This window comes from Papio anubis, chromosome 5, assembly GCF_008728515.1.
Source record: "Papio anubis isolate 15944 chromosome 5, Panubis1.0, whole genome shotgun sequence".
Lineage (NCBI taxonomy): Eukaryota > Metazoa > Chordata > Mammalia > Primates > Cercopithecidae > Papio > Papio anubis.
The window spans coordinates 17,017,587-17,038,136 of NC_044980.1; the positions used below are offsets into that span (position 1 = coordinate 17,017,587).

The window sequence follows — 20,550 nt, forward strand, 5'->3', positions numbered from 1 at the left end:
CTCTGGGCTGTTAATCATTGCATGGGCAGTTGCCTACGGAATGTCTGAAATTATTTATTATAATGTATCACTATGAATTTGGTGATTTCTTATTAAATTAGCTGATATTATTTAGTTTAGCCAAAACCCTGTATTCTTGAAATATAGAAATAATATGTGACAGCAGGATCAGGGCTTAATACCTTAACAATGAAAGCTGGAAAAATATCAGAAGGTAGGATGACAAAACAACAGGATTATCTTTAAAAATCTCCCTAATGTCTAAAGGAATGAAACTTAGACTGTTCTTATTCTATTACTAGGTCACTTAGTAATAATTCATACAAAAATTGCTGGTTTTGACACCTTTGAAACATTTTTCCTTGGAAATAACTTCAGGTCATGAAGATAAATTTGCCTGACCTTCAGAGTGCCCTTCTTGGGAATGTTTCTCTTCTTTGCTGGTTCTACCCTATTTTTACAAATAATGGGAAGCATCAGGTAAGCTAGCCAATGGACCATTGCCTTTCACATTCACTCTCAAACCACTAAGCAGAACAAGTGGTTCCTTTTGTAGCCTCATCAGTGCTTTCTATAACATAAGCTCCCATCCTTATATATAGCAAAGACAGTCTCTTTGTTTCAGCTGTTTGCTTTCTAATTGCATTGACTTCTTCGGCCAATTTAGCAATCACTGCACTAACAGAATATTTCCATGCAACCCAAAACAATGTCATAAACTGCAAAAGACAAAGTAAAACTACAATGACAAAGGAATTGATGATTTTTTTTTAATTGTAGGAGATGTACTTTACATCAAATTAGTAGAACACTAATGTGATGGTTGGTCTGCAACTGATTAGACTTGCTATGAATTTTTTTACCCTGTCATCCAGTTCATAGTTCTTATGCTCTCTATCTCAAATTTAGTCATCTTAAAATACACTAAGCTTTCTTTTTTTTTTTTTTTGAGATGGAATCTCACTGTGTCGCCCAGGCTGGAGTGTAATGGCGTGATCTCGGCTCACTGCAACCTCTCACTCCCAGGTTAAAGCGATTCTCCTGCCTCAGCCTCCTGAGTAGCTGGGATTATAGGCGCGTGCCACCATGCCTGGCTAATTTTTGTATTTTTAGTAGAGACAGGGTTTCACCTTGTTGGTCAGGCTGGTCTTGAACTCCTGACCTTGTGATCCGCCTGCCTCAGCTTCCCAAAGTGCTGGGATTACAGGCATGAGCCACTGTGCCTGGCAAAATCCACTAAACTTTTGCATAATAAAGCTCATGGCACTGATGTCCATGGGGGTACATTTTTCCCTCACATCCACCATTATATCATCTCAAGGGATAACATTTCCTGCAAGCCAACTTTCTTGCAAGTCAATATGTATTGTTGACTTAATCTGAATTACTGCTTATATATTTTGATGGGCCAATTCTGTTTCCTTAATGGTAAAAAGTTTGTTGTTATACAGTTTGATGATTTAATACTCTATTGACATTAAGTAATTTTAATAATATGGAGATATCTTTCCAATGTTATAATGATGGATTATTCTTACAACAAAAATACATGGCTAATTTGTTTTTTTAAATAAAGACCAATAAAATAAAGTCTAAAATAAACAAGAAGTCTATTATGAAATGATGAAGAGATTTATTAGCTTTCATTATGGTCCCAAAATGTGGTCTAATTAACAGCACTAAACTGAGTCAATGCTAAAGTCATAGGGACTAAAATAGAATAAACAAACAAACAAACAAATAAATGATTATGCTGTTTCTTGGCATCAATTATGCCATATATATGTGTGTGTGTGTGTGTGTGTATATATATATATTTATACACACACACATATATATATTTCAAATCCATTTGGACTCTGTCCCCAAAATTATTTTATGTTGAATGAAATCTAAACTCATTCTTTAAAAATTAAGACATTTCCACTGACCCCACAGAAATACACACACACATACACAAACAGTGACTATTATGAACACCTCTGTGCACACAAACTAGAAAATGTAGAAGAAATGGATAAATTCCTGGACACACGCAACCTCTGAAGACTGAGCCAGGAAGAAATTGAATCCCTGAACTCAGCAATGAGTTCTCAAATTGAATGAGTAATAAAAAGCCCACCAACCAGAAAAATCCCAAGACCAGATGGACTTACAGCCAAATTCTACCAGAGGTATAAAGAAGAGCTGGTACCAATCCTGCTGAAACTCTTCCAAAAAAACTGAGGAAGAAGGACTTCTCATCGCCTCATTCTATGAGGCTAGCGTCATCCTGATAACAAAACCTGGCAGAGACACAACAAAAAAAGAAAACTTCAGGCCAATATATTTAATGAACATAGATAAAAATTCCTCAACAAAATGCAAGCAAACTGAATCCAGCAGCACATAAAAAAGCTAATCAACTACAATCAAGTAGGCTTTATCCCCAGAATATGAGGTTGGTTCAACATATGCAAATCAATAAATGGGATTCATTATATCAACAGAGCTAAGGACAAAAACTACAATTACTCAATAGATACAGAAAGGCTTTCAATAAAATTCAACATTCCTTCATGTTGGAAACCCTTCACAAACTATGCACTGAAAGAACATATTTCAAAATAATAAGAGTCATCTATGACAGACCCACAGCCAACATTATACTGAAAGGAGAAAAACTGGAAGCATTCCCCTTGAAAACTGGCACAAGACAAGGTTGCCCTCTCTCATCACTCCTATTCAACATGATATTGAAAATCTTAGCCAGAGAAATCAGGCAAGAGAAAGAAAGAATGGGCATCCAAATAAAAGAAGTCAGAGTATCCCTGTTTGCAGATAACATGATTCTATATCTAGAAAACTCCATAGTCTCTGCCCAAAAGCTCTTTGGGCTGATAAACAACTTCAGTAAATTTCAGAGTACAAAATCTACATAAAAAATCTGTAGCATTTCTATACCTCAACAACATCCAAATAGGCAAATCAGGAACACAATCTAATTCATAATTGCCACAAAAAGAATAAAATACCTAGGAATACACCTAACAAGAGAGGTTAAAGATCTCTACAACAAGAATTACAAAACACTGCTGAAAGAACTGAGATGACACAAACAAGTAGAAAAACATTCCATGCTCATGGATAGGAAGAATCAATACTGTTAAAATGGTCTTACTGCCCAAAGCAAATGACAGATTCAATGCTATTCCTATTAAACTACCAATGACATTGTATTAGTCTGTTCTCACACTACTAGGAAGAAATACCCAAGACTGGGTAATTTTTAAAGGAAAGAGATTTAATTGACTCATAGTTCTACATTGCTGGGGAGGCCCCACGAAACTTACGATCATGGTGGAAGTCAAAGGAGAAGCAGGCACGTTCTTCACAAGGTGGCAGAATGGAAAAATGCTGAGTGAAGGGGGATGAGCCCCTTATAAAGCCATCAGATCTCATGAGAACCTCATTCACTGGTCCCACCCTTGACACGTGGGGATTATGGGATTATGGGAATTACAATTTAAGATGAGATTTGGATGGGGAGACAAAGACTAACCATATTGAACGTTCTTCACAGAATTAGAAAAAAAAAATTTTAAAATTCATATGGAACCAAAAAAGAGCTGAATAGCCGAGGCAATTCTAAGCAAAAAGAAAAAAGCCAAAAGCATCATTTTATTCTACTTCCAATCCTACTATAGGGATACAGTAACCAAAACATCAAGGTATTGGTACAGAAATAGACACATAGACCGATGGAACAGAATACAGAACCAGAAATGAAGCCACACACTTACAACCATCTGAATTTGGACAAAGCTGACACAAACAAGCAATGAAAAAAGGACTCCTCATTCAATAAATGGTGCTGGGATAACTTGCTAGTCATATGCAGAAGACTGAAACTAGACCCCTACCTTACGCCACATACAAAAATCAACTTAAGATGGATTAAAGACTTAAATGTAAAACCTAAAACTATAAAAACTCTGGAAAATAACCAAGGAAATATCATTATGGACACAGGACTTGGCAAAGATTTCATGATGAAGACACCAAAAGCAAACAACAAAACCAAAAATTGAAAAATGGGATCTAATTAAAAGAAACAGATAATCAACAGAATAAGCAGACAAACTACAGAATGAGAGAAAATATGTGTAAGCTATGCATCTGACAATGGCCCAGTATCCAGAACCTATAAGAAACTGAAACAATTTTACAGACGAGAAAGAAATAATCCCATTAAAAAGTGGGCAAAAGGCTGGGCCAGGCTCGGTGGCTGAAGCCTGTAATCCCAGCACTTTGGGAGGCTGAGGCGGGAGGTTCACAAGGTCAGGAGTTTGAGACCAGCCTGGTCAATATGGTGAAACCCCATCTCTACTAAAGATACAAAAATTAGCCAGGCATGGTGGCAGGTGCCTGTAGTCCCAGCTATTCGGGAGGCTGAGGCGGGAGAATCGCTTGAACCCGGGAGGCGGAGGTTTCAGTGAGCCAAGATCATGCCATCGCACTCCAGCCTGGGAGACAGGCAAGATTCCATCTCAAAAAAAAAAAAAAAAAAGAAAAAAAAGAAAAAAAAAGAAGTGGGCAAAGGACACGAACAGACACTTCTCAAAAGAATACATTCATGCAGCCAACAAACATGAAAAAATGCTCAACATCATTGATCATTAGAGAAATGCAAATCAAAAGCACAATGAGATACCATCTCATACCAGTCAGAATGGCTATTACTAAAAAGTCAACAAATAACCCATGCTGGTGGGGCTGTGGAGAAAAGGGAATGCTTCTACACTGCTGGTGGTAATGTAAGTGTGTTCAGCTACTGTGGAAAGCAATGTGACAATTCCTCAAAGAACTTAAAACAGAATTACCATCAGACCCAGCAATCTCATTACTGGGTATATACTCACAGGAATAGAAACTGCTCTTCCATAAAGATACATGGATGCGTGTATTAATTGCAACACTATTTACAATAGCAAAAACATGGAATCAACCTAAATGCCCATCAGTGACAGACTGGATAAAGAAAATGTTACATACATCATGAAATACTATGCAACTGTAAAAAGGACGAGATCACGTCCTTTGCAGCAACATGGTTGGAGCCGGAGGCCATCATCCTAAGCAAGGTAACACAGAAAAATAAATACCACATGTTCGCATTTGTAAGTGGGAGCTAAACAGCAAGGACACATGGGTACTAGAAGGGGAACAGCAGACACTGGGGCCCACTTGAAGGTGGAGGGTGGGAGGAGGGAGAGGATCACAAAAAATACCTATCAGATAATGTGCTTATTACCCAGGTGATGAAATTATCTCACACCAAACCCCCATGACACCCAGCTTACCTATATAACAGCTTTGAACATGTGCCCCTGAAAATAAAATAAAAGTTAAAATAAAAGGACTAACCAAAAAAAAGTTTGCTGTTTTTTTTTCTTCAGTTTTACCTCTTAGCTTTTTTGTTTTTCAACTTTCCTAGTTTACTTCGTATTCTTTCTGATTTCTGCATTAAGAAGAGATTAGAGCAAGTGATTTCAATGTTCTTTTCATTCCGGGAATTAGGCAAAGGATCTCAGAATTATCTGCAAATAGAAAAAAGTTAGACAATGGTATATTTGACTTTCATTTAAAATCTGCAAACTGATAAAACAAAAAAAAGTCATATTTAAGAAAGAACTTAAAGTGTGAATTCTTCGTATTGCTAACTGTGATTTTTAAAAGCAGCATTCTTTTTATGAGATTCAGGCTTTCAATGAAAACAAAACTTCTTTCGCCATTTAAATTATCTAGAGTAGGATATTTAATTATTATTTTTCGATGCATAAGACCTTTGGAAAGGTAAACACGATTAACTCTAGCAAAGAACAGTGAGAAAAAGACAAATTTAATCTCTAAGTAATAGACTATTTATTATGCTTTCCAGAGAATTGTTCTGTACATTAATATAAAAAAGCATAATTTAATTTGCATGCCTTGCTGAATTTCCAAGGCACTGATGCTGGATCATCAAAGGAACAAGAATATATGTATGCAAAGAATTAATCTGAGGCTCAGCAGTTCTAATATATACACACTGAAATAAAAATTTTTTGCTACCAACGGAGGTTTTCAGATCTGAGAACCTACTTCCTTTGAAATATCATGAAAAATCCCATTTTTCATTAATTCCTTGCTTCATTCATTAAGCTAAGACGTATTATATACCTACCATTCACCTGACACTGGGCTAGGTACAGAGATGCATTAATAAGCAAAAAGGTAAGGTTTCAAGCAAATAGTGTGGCAGAAGAGTATTAAGTGTGTCATTTCATATTGATGAAAGTGCTCAGAAGGAAAGGCCCACGAGTCTGTGAGTTATAACAAAGGCATAGTTTAGGCTAGGGGGTTCCATGCAAGTATCTTGAGGAAGTGAAGCTTTAGGTTGGATCTGAAAGGCAAATTGAAATTAAGAGGGGAAATGAGGGGAGGAGCCAGTCAGAAGGAGCGCTCAGGCAAGGGCAGAGCACATGCAAGGCCCAGGGAGGAGAAAATATGTCACAAACAAGACACAAAGAAAGCAATTGTATGGTTGGAATGTCAAGACAAAATGGAGAGTCCGGTGGGTTGGAGGTGGAAATGTACTCAGGAACAGGACCAAGCATCACAAACCATTTCAATGACTTCTGCCAATTGAACCCATTTTTCTTATTGCAAGTTAGTATCAATATTGTATGTGAGTACAAATAATTAATATTGGATCAAAAGACAGCAAATATAATGGAAATTTGGAAAATAGGAACTTAAGTATAATGTGAAATATCACAGGAAGTAAATGGAATATATTTTACCAACTAAGTTTCCAACATAATATTCCATGATGATTTTTCATCTAATAAAAATTTTGGTGATTTGGAAGAGGAGATAGGATCTCTGTGTCAGAAATGCTTCTGGCTGTAAAAAACAGAACTCCTGATTAACAGTGCCTTAAACCATGTGGACATTTACTGTTTACCTAACAAGAAATGTAGAAATAATTTTTCGAAATAACCAAGGATAAAATCCTGTTACATTTCTTTCCTACCAGGCCTAATGTCTTGACTTCTCATGATTATCAGATGGTTGATATACCTCCAGAGAAAAAGAAAAATAAGGGCAAACCTATGTTCAAAGCAGAAAGAAAGGAGAAGAGGGAGTGCAAATTATGATTTTCTACCTATAATTTTAATCAGGAAAGCAAAATACTTTCCCAACAAATCAAAGGCAATCCTTCACTTATGTCTCAATGGCCGGAAAACAATAATATTTCCACTACTCCTACCTGGAAGGGAGCTGTGAACATGAGAATTTGGCATGTCTCAGACCTTCAGTAGAAAGCAGAAAAGCAGAGGCGGTACTGCCTGGTTATTCAATCCACAGTGCAAATGCCTGAAAAGACTGGGTTATGACAACACTTGCCCTGGAAACCAAGACAGGCAATGTTTATTTTGGACAAAATTATGCACCAGGCTTCTGTTTCTCCATTTGGAGTTTTGTGAATATTCTACAATAATTTCTTGGTTTTCTGTTTTGATTTTTATGATCGCAGAGAAAAACTTGATGTTGGATCATACAATCATGTTGGATCACATGGGTGACTGGACTAGAACCTACCCCTATATTTGCTTGATGTTTAGATCACATTGACATCAATAGTACATCTTTGATGGTGATCAGCTAATGAAAAGATAGTAGAACATGATAAAGAAAGTACACCATTTTTGCCAGGCATGGTGGCTCATGCCTGTAATCCCAGCACTTTGGGAGGCTGAGGCGGGCAGATCACGAGATCAGGAGTTTGAGACCAGCCTGACCAACGTGATGAAACCCTGTCTCTACTAAAAATACAAAAAAAATTAGCTAGGCATGGTGGCATATGCCTGTAATCCCAGCTACTCAGGAGGCTGAGGCAGGAGAATTGCTTGAACCTGGGAGGCAGAGGTTGCAGTGAACCGAATAGTGCCACTGCACTGCAGCCTGGGTGACAGAAGGAGACTCTGTCTCAAAAAAAAAAAAAAAAAAGAAAAAAAAAAAAAAAAAGGAAAAAGTACACCATTATTTCCCAGGAGTGAAGTCCAAATGATATCATGAAGCACTGTGCAAATAAAGGTTTCACGTGAGTTTGAGTAGAGAAAAGTGGTAAGTGAATTGAGTTACCAGATGGCACACAGTAGCACAAGCATGCTAAATGCTTTCAAAACCATGATGTGGCAGTCAGTATGATATTCAAGTTTCAAATAGATTAAGATTCAGCATGTCAAGATGATTCATCATATTAAATTAAAAACACTAATTTTAATTTTATTGGAGTAATAGTTTGGTTTATAATTTGCAAATTTGTTTCTTACAGCTAAGTCCTGTGAGCATAAGATGTTTATACCTATTTTTATATTTATAAGCATTGAAGAATATAGTGAAAGTAATACAAGTCAACACTGAGTATATGAGTTAGTATTTTTTTCTTAAAAAGATTCTGTTCAAATTTTAGCAACATTGTATTAGAAGGTCCTTCAAGTTAGTCATGGAAGACCCTAAAATTACCCTTGCCTGCCCCCATGTCAAGAGTAATTAAAAACGTCTATTTCTGCCTTACTCTGTCTTTTGCTAGTCCACATTTTAAAAAGCAATGAATATACTCTTCCTGTGTGTCATTTAGGCTTTGCCCAGGTATTTCATACTCCAACTCAAGAAACAGATCAAAAGACAGAAGTTTCTGAGTAGCGTCTGCTGGAGTCTTTTATTCAGTGTATACAATGAAGTGTTTACATTAGAGTTTTAAAGCTGGTAGTATTTATTAATAATTTGCTGAGGAAAAGTATTGGTGTTTATGCAGGAAGAGTTGTAAAGAAAACTTGATGAATCTCTAATAGAAATCTAATGGATTTGCTCAAACAGAACTTTGCTTTTTCCTCATAGTAGGCAATAACCCATTTTCATGGAACAGCACGGTCAAGAGAAGTTTTAGAGACCATAATGTTGTCTCCAGGAAACAGACTTCTAGAGGTTAAGTGCCCTGTGAAGGACATTTCATAAGCTTATAGAAATATACGGATTGAGACCTGGATATCCAGAAGATTATGGGTCTTTTTCCTAGTATCATATGCCTAAAAAAAGGAACTATCTATTTGGGGTGGAAGTGGGGAGTGAAAACATTTGTATTAAAAACTGGTTCACTGAGCAGTGGCCTATGCCTGTCTTGCACACGCTCTCATTGCCGTATTATTAAATAAGTCAACACCATACTCACAAATTGTGATAAAGGCTATCAATAGATCAATCTGAAGTGTGCATTTAGGAAAAGTGATCCTCCAGTAAGCGCCCATCCTTTGTTATAAAGAAAACAGTACTAACGATCATGACTGCTTAAAGCCTCTTACGAAAATCTCTAAAGTTGATTCCACAATAAAATATTTACCAGAAAATATTCAATTATTAAAAAGCAGTCAGTACACACAGGAGATTGGTCAATGTTTAGTCTTTAAACAAATGGATGAGGGCTTCAATTACAAATAATTATGTTAGATAAATTAATGAAGGCTCTGAGCAGTTTGAATGTTTCATATGGAATCATACCTCTGCACAAAGATAAAAAAATGGAGACATGATTAAAGAATCTCATTAAAGACTTTGGGGAAAACTTGATGCCTATTTTGAGCAAATCTTTCTTTAAAGCGATCTTTCTAGTTAGCTGGTATATCTTGACAGTCATTTGTGGTGGTTGCTTTTGTTTAAGTTGGGAGGCATATTTATGCTCAGCAATCACTACAACGTGCCAAATTTTGAAATATATTGGGCATGACTTAAATAAATACCACCCCCAAAATTTCCACAATTGTAAGTTAGAAGATTCAGCTCTAAAACTCCAGATTTGCTAAATGACTCCTTAACACTGAGTGCAGCAGCAGCTGAGCAGTGTTCCTCTCTCTGGTGCAATCTGTATGTGTACCTGGCGGCCATATTTTCTTTTATCAGATACTGTTGCTAGGGCAACCACCTCCTTTGTAAGGGCTCAGGGTAGCTGCTTCTTTTTGGAAGGGGCCTCTGGGCTGGTTGCCAGGTTTTCAATACTCAAATTCAGGATTCTACTGTAGCTTACTTAACCCTTTCACTGGCCTGAGAGTAAATGGAGTGCAAAAGCTTTTTTAATTGTATTTTTAAAATTTGTAGTTTAAGTTCCGGGATACATATGCAGAATGTGCAGGTTTGTTACATAAGTGTACATGTGCCATGGTGGTTTGCTGCACTTATCAACCCGTCATCTAGGTTTTAAGCCCTGGATGCATTAGGTATTTGTCCTAATGCTCTCATTCCCTTTGCTCCAGACCCCCTGACAGGCCCTGGTGTATGTTGTTCCCCTCCCTGTGTCCATATGTTCTCTGTTCAACTCCCACTTATGAGTGAGAACATTAAATGTTTGGTTTTCTGTTCCTGTGTTAGTTTTCTGAGAACGATGGCTTCCAGCTTCATCCATGTCCCCGCAAAGGACATGATCTCATTCTTCAAAACACTGCTCAAGGAAATAAGAGAGGACACAAACAAATGAAAAAACATTCCATGCTCATGGATAGGAAGAAGCAATATCATGAAAATAGCCACACTGCCCAAAGTAATTTATAGATTCAGTGCTATTCCCATCAAACTACATGGACTTTCCTCACAGAGTTAGAAAAAAACTACTTTAAATTTCACATGAAACCAAAAAAGAGTCTGTATAGCCAAGAGAATCCTAAGCAAAAAGAACAAAGCTGGAGGCATCGCACTACTTGACTTCAAAGTAGACTACAAGGCTACAGAAACCAAAAAAGCTTTTATCCCCAAAGGGAAGCAGAAGCTATCAGGTGACAAATCTAGAAATACTCTTTTACCAGGACACATACTGTGTTGAGAAGGAAAATAAAGGAGATTTTTGTTTTTAATAATTAGAAGAAAATCATTGTTGATGTTTTTCAGGACAATTCACAAGGGTTATGATTTAAGTCCAACTTTTACTTCTCTGATTCTAACTCCATAGAAGGCAAAAATCAGTTCACATTAATGAAAGGAGTTTTAGTATATCCTTACTCTTCCCTACTGAGACTCAAAATGTAGCATTATTACAGAAGAAAAAAGCTTCCTAATCCAGTCTTATTATAATCATTTCAGCAAACCATATTTCTTGAGTTCCTTCTAGCCTTACTTCCTTTATTGCTAGTCTCATTAGACTTCAAGATTGAGAAGGGGCCTCACAGGTGTGTCTACCTTCTGACTCTTTCCAACTCTATTTATGAAACTGTTCACTTTATCTTTGAACTCTAATGATTAGAAAATTTTTATATTTTGATGCAGTCTGAGTGAAACATCCATTTCTTTGTTCTACTTCTGTCCTTTGAAGTCATGTAGAAGATATCTCAACCTTGATCCATATTACAGCTCTTCAGTAAAATTAAAAACAGCCGTTATGTCTCCCAAGTATGGCGGCCATGGAGTTTTGACTTCAAAAGACCTACTGGGGGAGCGTACTTGATTGACAGCCTCCAATGGCTGCACCTTTGGATGCTTAGGGGAATGGAAGCCAGGCCATTCTTCCTTTGGGCTGCTTCCACCCCAGGACTGAACACAGCTGCAATACTAGAACAAAGCCATTCCTGTCCTATGGGAGATTCATCTAACAGCTAACTTTAGCTTGCCAACTTTCCATGGGTCTGGCCAAGACGTTTTTTTTTTAGAACCTTGCTATGATTTGAAGCTCTTCGTATACAATCCTTCAATTCTTCTTTCCACAGGTGTCAGAGCTGTGCCAGAGTATTAAGACTCTTCCTATCTATTACTCCTCTCTCCCCCTTTATCCTGGTATACATCACAGATATTTTTCTAATGAAACTCTTGTGCATCTAGTCCTATCTGGCTATCTGCTTCTTGGGGGACTCTCACAGACACACTAAGTGAGTTCTTTTTCAGGCTAATATGCTCAGATCATCAGTCCTAATATACATGTAGCGCTTTGCAGACCTTTGTCTCCAGATGCGTTCCAACCTCTCAATGTTCCTCTTCAGTGAGGCACCGTGTAGGAAAAACATTTCCCAGGACTGTTTGAACAACACAGAGCTGCACTCATTGTCAGTTCTTGTATTCTGACTACAATGTTTTCTTAATGCATTTTAGGATGACATTAACATTTTGGGCAGTTTTATCATTCTGTTGATTCATACTGAGCATGTAGGAAACCAAATGAAGAGGTTGGATTTAGTCAAATAAAATTCAGGAATACTTCAGCTGTCCTATTCAAGCGTTGTGGAATTTGAATCCACTAAGAGTTTTTCACATGCACAATTTGTAATAAAATTCCTCCTGTTCTGTCCTATTCAGGCAATTAACCTAGGCGCAGGTATTTACATCTGTTCTTAGTTTATTTTATTAGATGAATTCAGGAATTTCTACCACCCATTATATTAGCATTAGTATAAGCTATGCCTTGTACTTCCTACCACTTTGGAATTTCATAAGTATGACAGCAATATTTATATTACAACTGTTGACCAAAATGCATACCCACCACAAAAGAGAAGTCACAAGATATGTTAAATCAATCGTAACCTTTGGGAAGGGTCATTAATTCTACTACATATCTGCAAAATTGTATTGCCATTCATAGCATGTTTCTCCGTCTTTTCTATAAGAAATTTTCAAGTGTATTACACAAACATAAGTAGAATACACTTCAAAGCATTTTTAGTCTATAGATAAATTATAATAAAATACTGTATGACTTGCTTTTAACCTATGTGGGTACTCAATGTTTATTAATTTCTTCCCTCCTTATGGCATACATTCATATTTGAAGTTATTCTAAAAAGTAAAAGGGATGAGATAATTTCTGAATATGTCTATTATTAACGATGTTTACCTTGATACTATTATGCATGTAAATGGTTAATAATATTTCAACTCATTGTGTAAAAGCAATTTAGTTGTAAGATTTTTTTCTTAGTAAGACCCTTTTCAAAATGAGGTTCTTAGAAGGTAGTTTGTCAGAGAATCATGACCAACCCCTCGCTTCCCCATCCCCATAGAAAACAAAACCAAAAACCTCACTGAGAAATGAAAAAGAATTCTAAGTGTAAAGAAAATTTCAGTTAACATGATTAAAGCTCACTTAGGTAGAATTTCTAAAACCTTTTGGTGTCTTTCATCAATGTTAAAGGAATTTGGAGAGTTGTAATACAAGATTATTTAATACTTAGCAATATTGTGCTTCCCATGGATAGTCACACGGAATATTGACTTAGGCTTTCCTGTTCTCCCTTCTTTACTTTTCAATAACACAAATCATTTGTGCATATTGGTCAAATACAAGTTTCCAAGCAAAATATTTTAAAAGAGAATTAAATGAACAGAAATATGTTTATTCTAAAACTACCGGGAAAGAGTACATGTTTGGAAAAAAATGTAGTGGTTCCATTCTTTCAAGAGTTATATGTGTGTGTGTATATCTATATCTCTATGTATCTCTCTAGATGTATTAAAGTTGGTGCAAAAGTAACTGTGGCTTTTGCCATTACTTTTAAATGTTATTTGGAATTGTGAGTGACATGAAAGAATTTTTTGTGATAATGGAAATACCTATACCTTGTAGGATTGTAGTGGTGATTGCACCGATGTCTACATTTGTCAAAGTGCACACACACAGACACACACTTATCTATATATATGCAAAAAATTTGTATAAGGCAAAATTACAGTAATTTAAATGATATTTAAAATTTTACCAAATATTTAAAATATGTAAGATAAATTGTCAAAACGGGACCTACCATTACTGACAGTCTCTTTTTATAAAATTTATAATATAAACTCACGTCTGTAAAGATATCTACTGCTTGATTCTTTTAAGCATTTTAATCAAGCAGAGAATGAAGATGACACACATAGGTACAGACAATTTTAGAGATAGAAGGGATCATCGAGGGAACAGAATATTTATTTGAATTGTCCATTCAATTTAGGTATCCTCTATGAAATACCTTAAAAGATTGACTTTGGGGTGGAAGAAACTTTTTTTTTTTTTTTTTTAAAGATAGAGTTTTGCTCTTGTTGCCCAGGCTGGAGTGCAGAGGTGTGATGTGGCTCACTGCAACCTCTGCCTCCCGGGTTCAAGTGATTCTTCTGCCTCAGCCTCCCGAATAGCAGGGATTACAAGAGCCCGCCACCATGCCTGGCTCACTTTTGTATTTTCAGTAGAGACAGTGTTTTCCCAAGTTGACCAGGCTGGTCTTGAACTCCTGACCTCAAATGATCTGTCTGCCTTGGCCTCCCAAAGTGCTGGGATTACAGGTGTGAGCCACCGTGCCTGGCCAATAAACATTTTTTAAAAATTAAATTTATTGGGTTATTGTTTACAACCAATAAAATATCCCATTCTAAGAATATAGATTGGTGCATTTTGACAAGTGTAGACACCCCTGTAACCATGCCTATAATCAAGATATATATTTCCATCATCACAGAAAATTCCTTTGTGTCATCCACAGCTCCAGGTAACTGCTGATTACTTTCTGTCACAATATATTAGTTTCCCTTTTCTATGATTGTATATAAATGTAATCATAATGTAAATGCTCTTATATTCTGGCTTCTAATCAGCATGTTGTTGGGATTCATCCATGTTTTGTGTGAATGAGTATTCTGTTACTTTTTATTTTCTTTGACTTTTAAGTTTCAGCATACATGTGCAGGTTTGTTATGTAGGTAAACATGTGCCATGGTGGTTTGCTGCACAGATCAACCCATCACCTATGTATTAAGACCAGCATCTATTAGCTATTCTTCCTGATGCTCTCCCTCTTCCTACCCCTGAGAGGTCCCAGTGTGTGTTGTTGCCCACCATGTGCTCATGTGTTCTCATCGTTCAGCTCCCACTTATAAGTGAGAACATGCAGTGTTTGATTTTCTGTTCCTCTGTTAGTTTGTTGAGGGTAACGGTTTCAAGATCCATTCATGTTCCTGCAAAGAACATAATCTTGTTCCTTTTTATGATTGTATAGTATTCCATGGATGGCTTCCAGCTTCATCCATGTCCCCGCATTTTCTTTATCTACTCTATCACAGATGGGCATTTGGGTTGCAGAGATCTGTGGGAGAAGCATGGTTTTCTGGGCGGGGTGGCACAATCACTCAGGGATTCCTGTGGCTGGGGGTGGAGGTTCCTTCACCTCTGTGCCACTCCTGGGTGGGCAGTTGCACCAGCCTGCTTTTCTTTGTTCTCTGTGGATTGAGTTGTTTTCCTAATCAGTCTCAATGTTAGAACCTGGATATTTCAGTTGAAAATTTTGAATTCACTGCCATTTTCATTCCTCTCCGTGAAAGCCATGAACTGCAGTTGCTTCTAATTGGTGATGGTAAATTAGAATGGCAAGTTGGATAGAGCTAATACCCATTGGTATGCTGTCTTCAAGAGACCCATCTCATGTGTAAAGATGCACATAGGCTCTAACTGGCCATCTTGGCCTTTCCTATTCTGTTACTTTTTACTTCCTTTAAATGAATAGTATTTTTTTATTCATTTACATGTTGATAGTCATTTGGATTTTTCCAATTTTTGGCTAATATGAAAAAATCCATGTATAATTTTATGACATATGCTTTCATTTCTTTTAGTAAATATCAGTTAAAATGCTTCATCATATAACAAGTGTATGTTTATCTTTATAAAACTATGTCTAATTGTTTTCCAAAGGGGTCAGATTATTTTATATTTCTGCTAATAATATATGAGAGGGAGCTCATAAATTATTGAATTATTTTACATTTCCACTAATAATAATTCTGGAAGCTCTACATCCCCATTAGCACTTAGTATGGTCAGCCTTTTCCATTTACCTAGTCTGCTGGATGTGTAGTGGTGTTTCATTGAGGTTTTAATTTTCATTTTCCTGATCACTATTAAAATCAAGTGTATTTTTTATGTGCATATCGACTATTCTTGAATATATTCTTTTTTGAAGTATCTGTTCAAATTGTTTTTATATTTTTAGTAGGATTATTTGTCTTCTAGTTATATTCTGGGTTTTAAAAATATTCCAAATACAAGCTTTGACATGTGTATGAGTGTTTTTTTTCATTCTGTGGCTTGTCTCTTCTTATTCTCAAAGAGGTCTTTTGAATAACAGGTTTCAATTTTATGAAGTATAATTTGTCAATTGTTTTCTATGTATATGATAAATCTATCTGTGATAGGCATGTTTATGTTTTCCTTTTGAAACTACGCCTTTTTTTTTTTTTTTTTTTTTTTTTTGCACTGGTGATACAATCCTGAATAAAAGTGATGAAAGCAAGAACTTTGCTTTGCTTCCATTCTTAGATAAAAAGTTTTCAGTCTTTTATCATTAAACATTATGTTAGCTGTGGGATTTTTAGCAATACTTTTTATTAAGTTGAGAACATTTCCTTTAATCAGTATTTTAATATAATTTTTTAATCAAAAGAGACTTCAAATTTTTTGAAACGTTTGTTCTGTATCTACTGACATGATTATATAAAATTCCCACATTCTTATGTTAAAGGCATGAATTACCCATCAACTTTGCATTCCTGGGATAAACAAATTTCACTTTTTCAGGTTTCATTTTTTTTGATGTTGTTGAATGTGATTTCTAAGTCTTGTATTAAGAATATTGTTTCTCAATAATAATAAGAATATTATTAATTTTCTCATTAGTAATATTCTTCTTAATAGTGAGAATATTACTTCTTAATACCGTGTTTGTGGTAGTCAGAATATGGTTCCCCCAAATATGTCTACATCCTAATCCCCTTTATGTGTGACTTTGCTACATCACATGGAAAAAGGAACTTTGAAGATGTGTCTCAAGTTAAAAACCATGAGATGGGGAGATTATTCTGCATTATCAGAGTGAGGCCAATCTAATGACAAGAGTCTTTAAAAGCAGATAAGCTTTCCTGGTGGTGGTCAGGGAGATGTGTCAACACAAGCAAGGTCAGAGACACGTGGTGTTGCTGGCTTTAAAGATAGAGGAAAACAGCTGTAAACCAATACATGAGGGTGGCCTCTAGAGTCAGGAAAAGGCAAGGAAAGGGATACAGCCCTGCCAATCCTTGATTTTATTCCAGTGTGTCAGATTTCTGACCTACAGACCTATATGATAATAAATCTGTGTTCAGCTACTAAGTTTGTGGAAATTTGTTCCAGTAACATCATCAACAACAAACTAATACAATGTTCATGAAAGATATTTGTTGGTAGGTTTCTTGTAGTTTTCTTCTTATTTATTATCAAAGGTAATACTGGCCTTATAAAATGAGCTACAGACTGTTCTGTCCTGTTACATTTTATAAAAAGATTTCTGTTATTTTGCATTACTTCTTTCAGAAATATTCAATAGATTTCACCAATGAAGCTATCTTAACCTGTACCTTTCTTTGTGAGCAGATTCCAAATTAAAATTTGAATTATTTAATGGTTATAGAGCCTTTCATAGTTTCTAAATTCTCTTGTTGGTTTTTACATTTCATATATTTGTTTATTTTAGTTAAATCTTTGAGTTAATTAAATTCCCTTAGGATTTTTAATGTCTGTAGGATCTATAGTAATATTCTCTCATTGATTATTAAAACTGTTAATTTGCATCCTCTCATTTTTACTTTACCATTAATGCTAGAAGTTAATTAATTCATCTACATTTTCAAATTAGAAGCTTTTTGATTTTTTATTTATTTTCCTGTTTACCAGATTTTTATGTTACTGATTTCTGCTCAGATTTTTATTATATTCTTTCTTCTATATACTTTGGATTTAACTTGCTTGCTTGTTTCTTAAAATAAAACTTAGACCATTGATTTAGCCCTTTTATAATATAAGTATTTATAGCTATGTATTTTTCTTTACTCACTCTTTTATCTTCCCTTTCAAAATTCTGTTGATTTAATTTTATTTTCCTTCAGTTAAAATGATTTGGGTTTTCTTCTTTGACTCATGGAGTATTTAGAAGTGTGATGATTAGTTTCCAAATACTTGCCAGTTTTCCAGACATTGCTTTTTCCCTCATATTGTTGTGTTTTATTTCTAATTTAGTTTTATTATAGTCAAAGGACATACTCTGTAAAGTGTCGATACTTTAAAATTCATTGGGAATTATATTATGACCCAGAAAATGGTATAACTGTGACATTTTCATGTGCATTTGAACAGACTGTATTAGGCAGTAAAGGAATGTGGTATTTAAAAATATGAGTTACATCAAGTGTGTCAGCAGTGTTCAAATGTTCTGTATATTTACTGATTTTATATTTACTTGAAATTACTGGAAGAAGAATGTTGAAATCTCTAAATATAATTGGAAAATCTCTACTTTTCTTTGAAGTTTGTTTTGCTTCACACTTGTGCAGCTCTGTTATTAAATGCATACATACTTGGGATTATTACGTCTCTTTGATGAATTGAACTTTTTTTTGTATTGTGGCTGTCCCTTTTTTCTTTTGGAAGTATTTATTCTGATGAGGTTTACTTTCTCAAATATTATTATAGACATTTCAACTGTCTTATAATTGATGATTGTGTGATATAAGTTTTTCCATTCTTTGGCATTTAAACTCTTGGTCACTTTATAAATAAGTGGAAAGAGAAATTGATTAATGGGTACAAATAATAGATTTTCATAGAAGAAATAAGATATAGTGTTCGATAGAGGAGTAGGGAGACTATACGATAATCAATTGTATCTCAAAATAGCTAGAGGAGAATAATTAGAATGTTTCCAGCATAAAGAAAAGAAAATATTCAAAAGTGGTGAGTATCCCAATTACATTGATTTAATTTTTACAAATTATGTGAATGTATTAAATTGTCATGTGCATCCTGAAAATATGTACATTTATTATGTATCGATAAAAAAATTTAAAAGTGGTATACAGATAGCATGTATTTGCTTACAGACAATATATCGTTGGTAATTATTTATTTGGATCTTTTCTCTTTTCTTCTTTATTAGTCTAACTAGTGACCTATCTGTCTTATTAATCTTTTCAAAAAACCAATTCCTGAATTCTCTGATCTTTTGAATTTTTTGTGTCATGATTTCTCTCAGTTCAGCTCTGATTTTGATTATTTCTTGGCTTCTGCTAGCTTTGAGGTTGATTTGTTCTTGGTTCTCTAATTCAGTTGTAATGTTAGGTTGTTAATCTGAGATCGTTCTAACTTTTCAATGTGGGTATTTAGTGTTATGAATTTCTCTCTTAATACTGCCTTAGCTGTGTCCAGAGATTCTGGTTTGTTGTATCTTTGTTCTCATTAGTTTCAAAGAACTTCTTGATTTCTGCCTTAATTTCATTATTTACCCAAAAGTTATTCAGGAGAATGTTGTTTAATTTTCATGTATTTGAAATGTTTTGAACAATTTTCTTAGTTTTGACTTCTGTTTGTATTGCACTTTGGTCTGAAAGTGTGTTTGGTATGATTTCCATTCTTTTGCATTTGCTGAGGATTGTTTTATGTACTGTCACGTGATCAACTTTAGCGTATGTGCCATATGGCAATGAGAAGAATGTATATTCTGTTTTTGAATAGAGACTTCTGTAGACGTCTATTGGATCCATTTGGTGCAATGTTGAGTTCAGGTCCTGAATATCTTTGTTAATTTTCTGCCTCATTGGTCTGTCCAATACTGTAAGTGGAGTGTTGAAGTCTCCTACTATTACTGAGTGGGAGTCTATATCTCTTTGTGGGTCTCTAAGAACTTGGTTAAGAATCTAGGTGTTTCAGTGTTAGGTGCATATACATTTAGGATAGTTAGATCTTCTTGTTGAATTGAACCCTTTACCATTATTTAATGATCTTCTTTGTCTTTTTTGATCTTTGTTGATGTAAAGTCTGTTTCATCTAATAAGAGCGTTGCAACCCTGCTTTTTTTCTGCTTTTAATTTGCTTGGTAGATTTCCCCCCACCCTCTTATTTTGAGCCTATGTGTGTCATTTCATGTGAGATGAGTCTCTTGGAGACAGAATACCACTAGGCTCTAGTTTTTTATATACCTTGCCACTTTGTGTGTTTTAAGTGGGGGCAGTTAGCCTGTTTACATTCAAGGTTTTTATTGATGTATCTGGATTTGATACTATCATTGTGTTGTTAGCTGATTACTATGTTGACTTGTTTGTGTGGTTGCTTTATAGTGCCACTGGTCTGTGTGTTTAAATGTTTAAACACACAGCTGGTCGTGATCTTTTCTATATTTAGTGTTCCTTTAAAGATCTCTTGTCAAGCAGGTCTGGTAGTAATGAACTCCCTCAACGTTTGTGAATTAGTCTGTTCTCACATTGCTATGAAGAAATATCCAAGACTGGGTACATTGTAAAGGAAAGAGGTTTAATATACTGTTAGGTGAAAGGAAAGCAGAAGCAGGCACTTTCTTCCCAGGTTGGGAGGGTGAAGTGATTGCGAGCAGGGGAAATGCCAGACACTTATAAAACCATTAGATCTCATGATACTCACACATTATCATGAGAAGAGCATGGGGGAAATTGCTCCCATGGTCCAAGTACCTCTACCTG

General features: G+C 35.5%; 1 long non-coding RNA gene across 7 annotated transcripts in view; it reads left to right on the forward strand.

The window, feature by feature from the left end:
• The window catches only part of LOC116274875, a 70,666-nt gene that overhangs the window by 2,788 nt on the left and 47,328 nt on the right, over positions 1-20,550 (forward strand). For 5 of the 7 annotated variants that reach the window (XR_004183664.1, XR_004183660.1, XR_004183666.1 and 2 more), the window contains exon 2: positions 303-480. The exons of 1 other annotated variant lie outside the window; for it this stretch is intronic. This is a non-coding gene — a long non-coding RNA (uncharacterized LOC116274875). Of the gene's footprint in view, positions 1-302; positions 481-8,022; positions 8,152-20,550 lie in introns of those variants that run through there. One more of the 7 variants, XR_004183662.1, reaches the window with a different exon arrangement.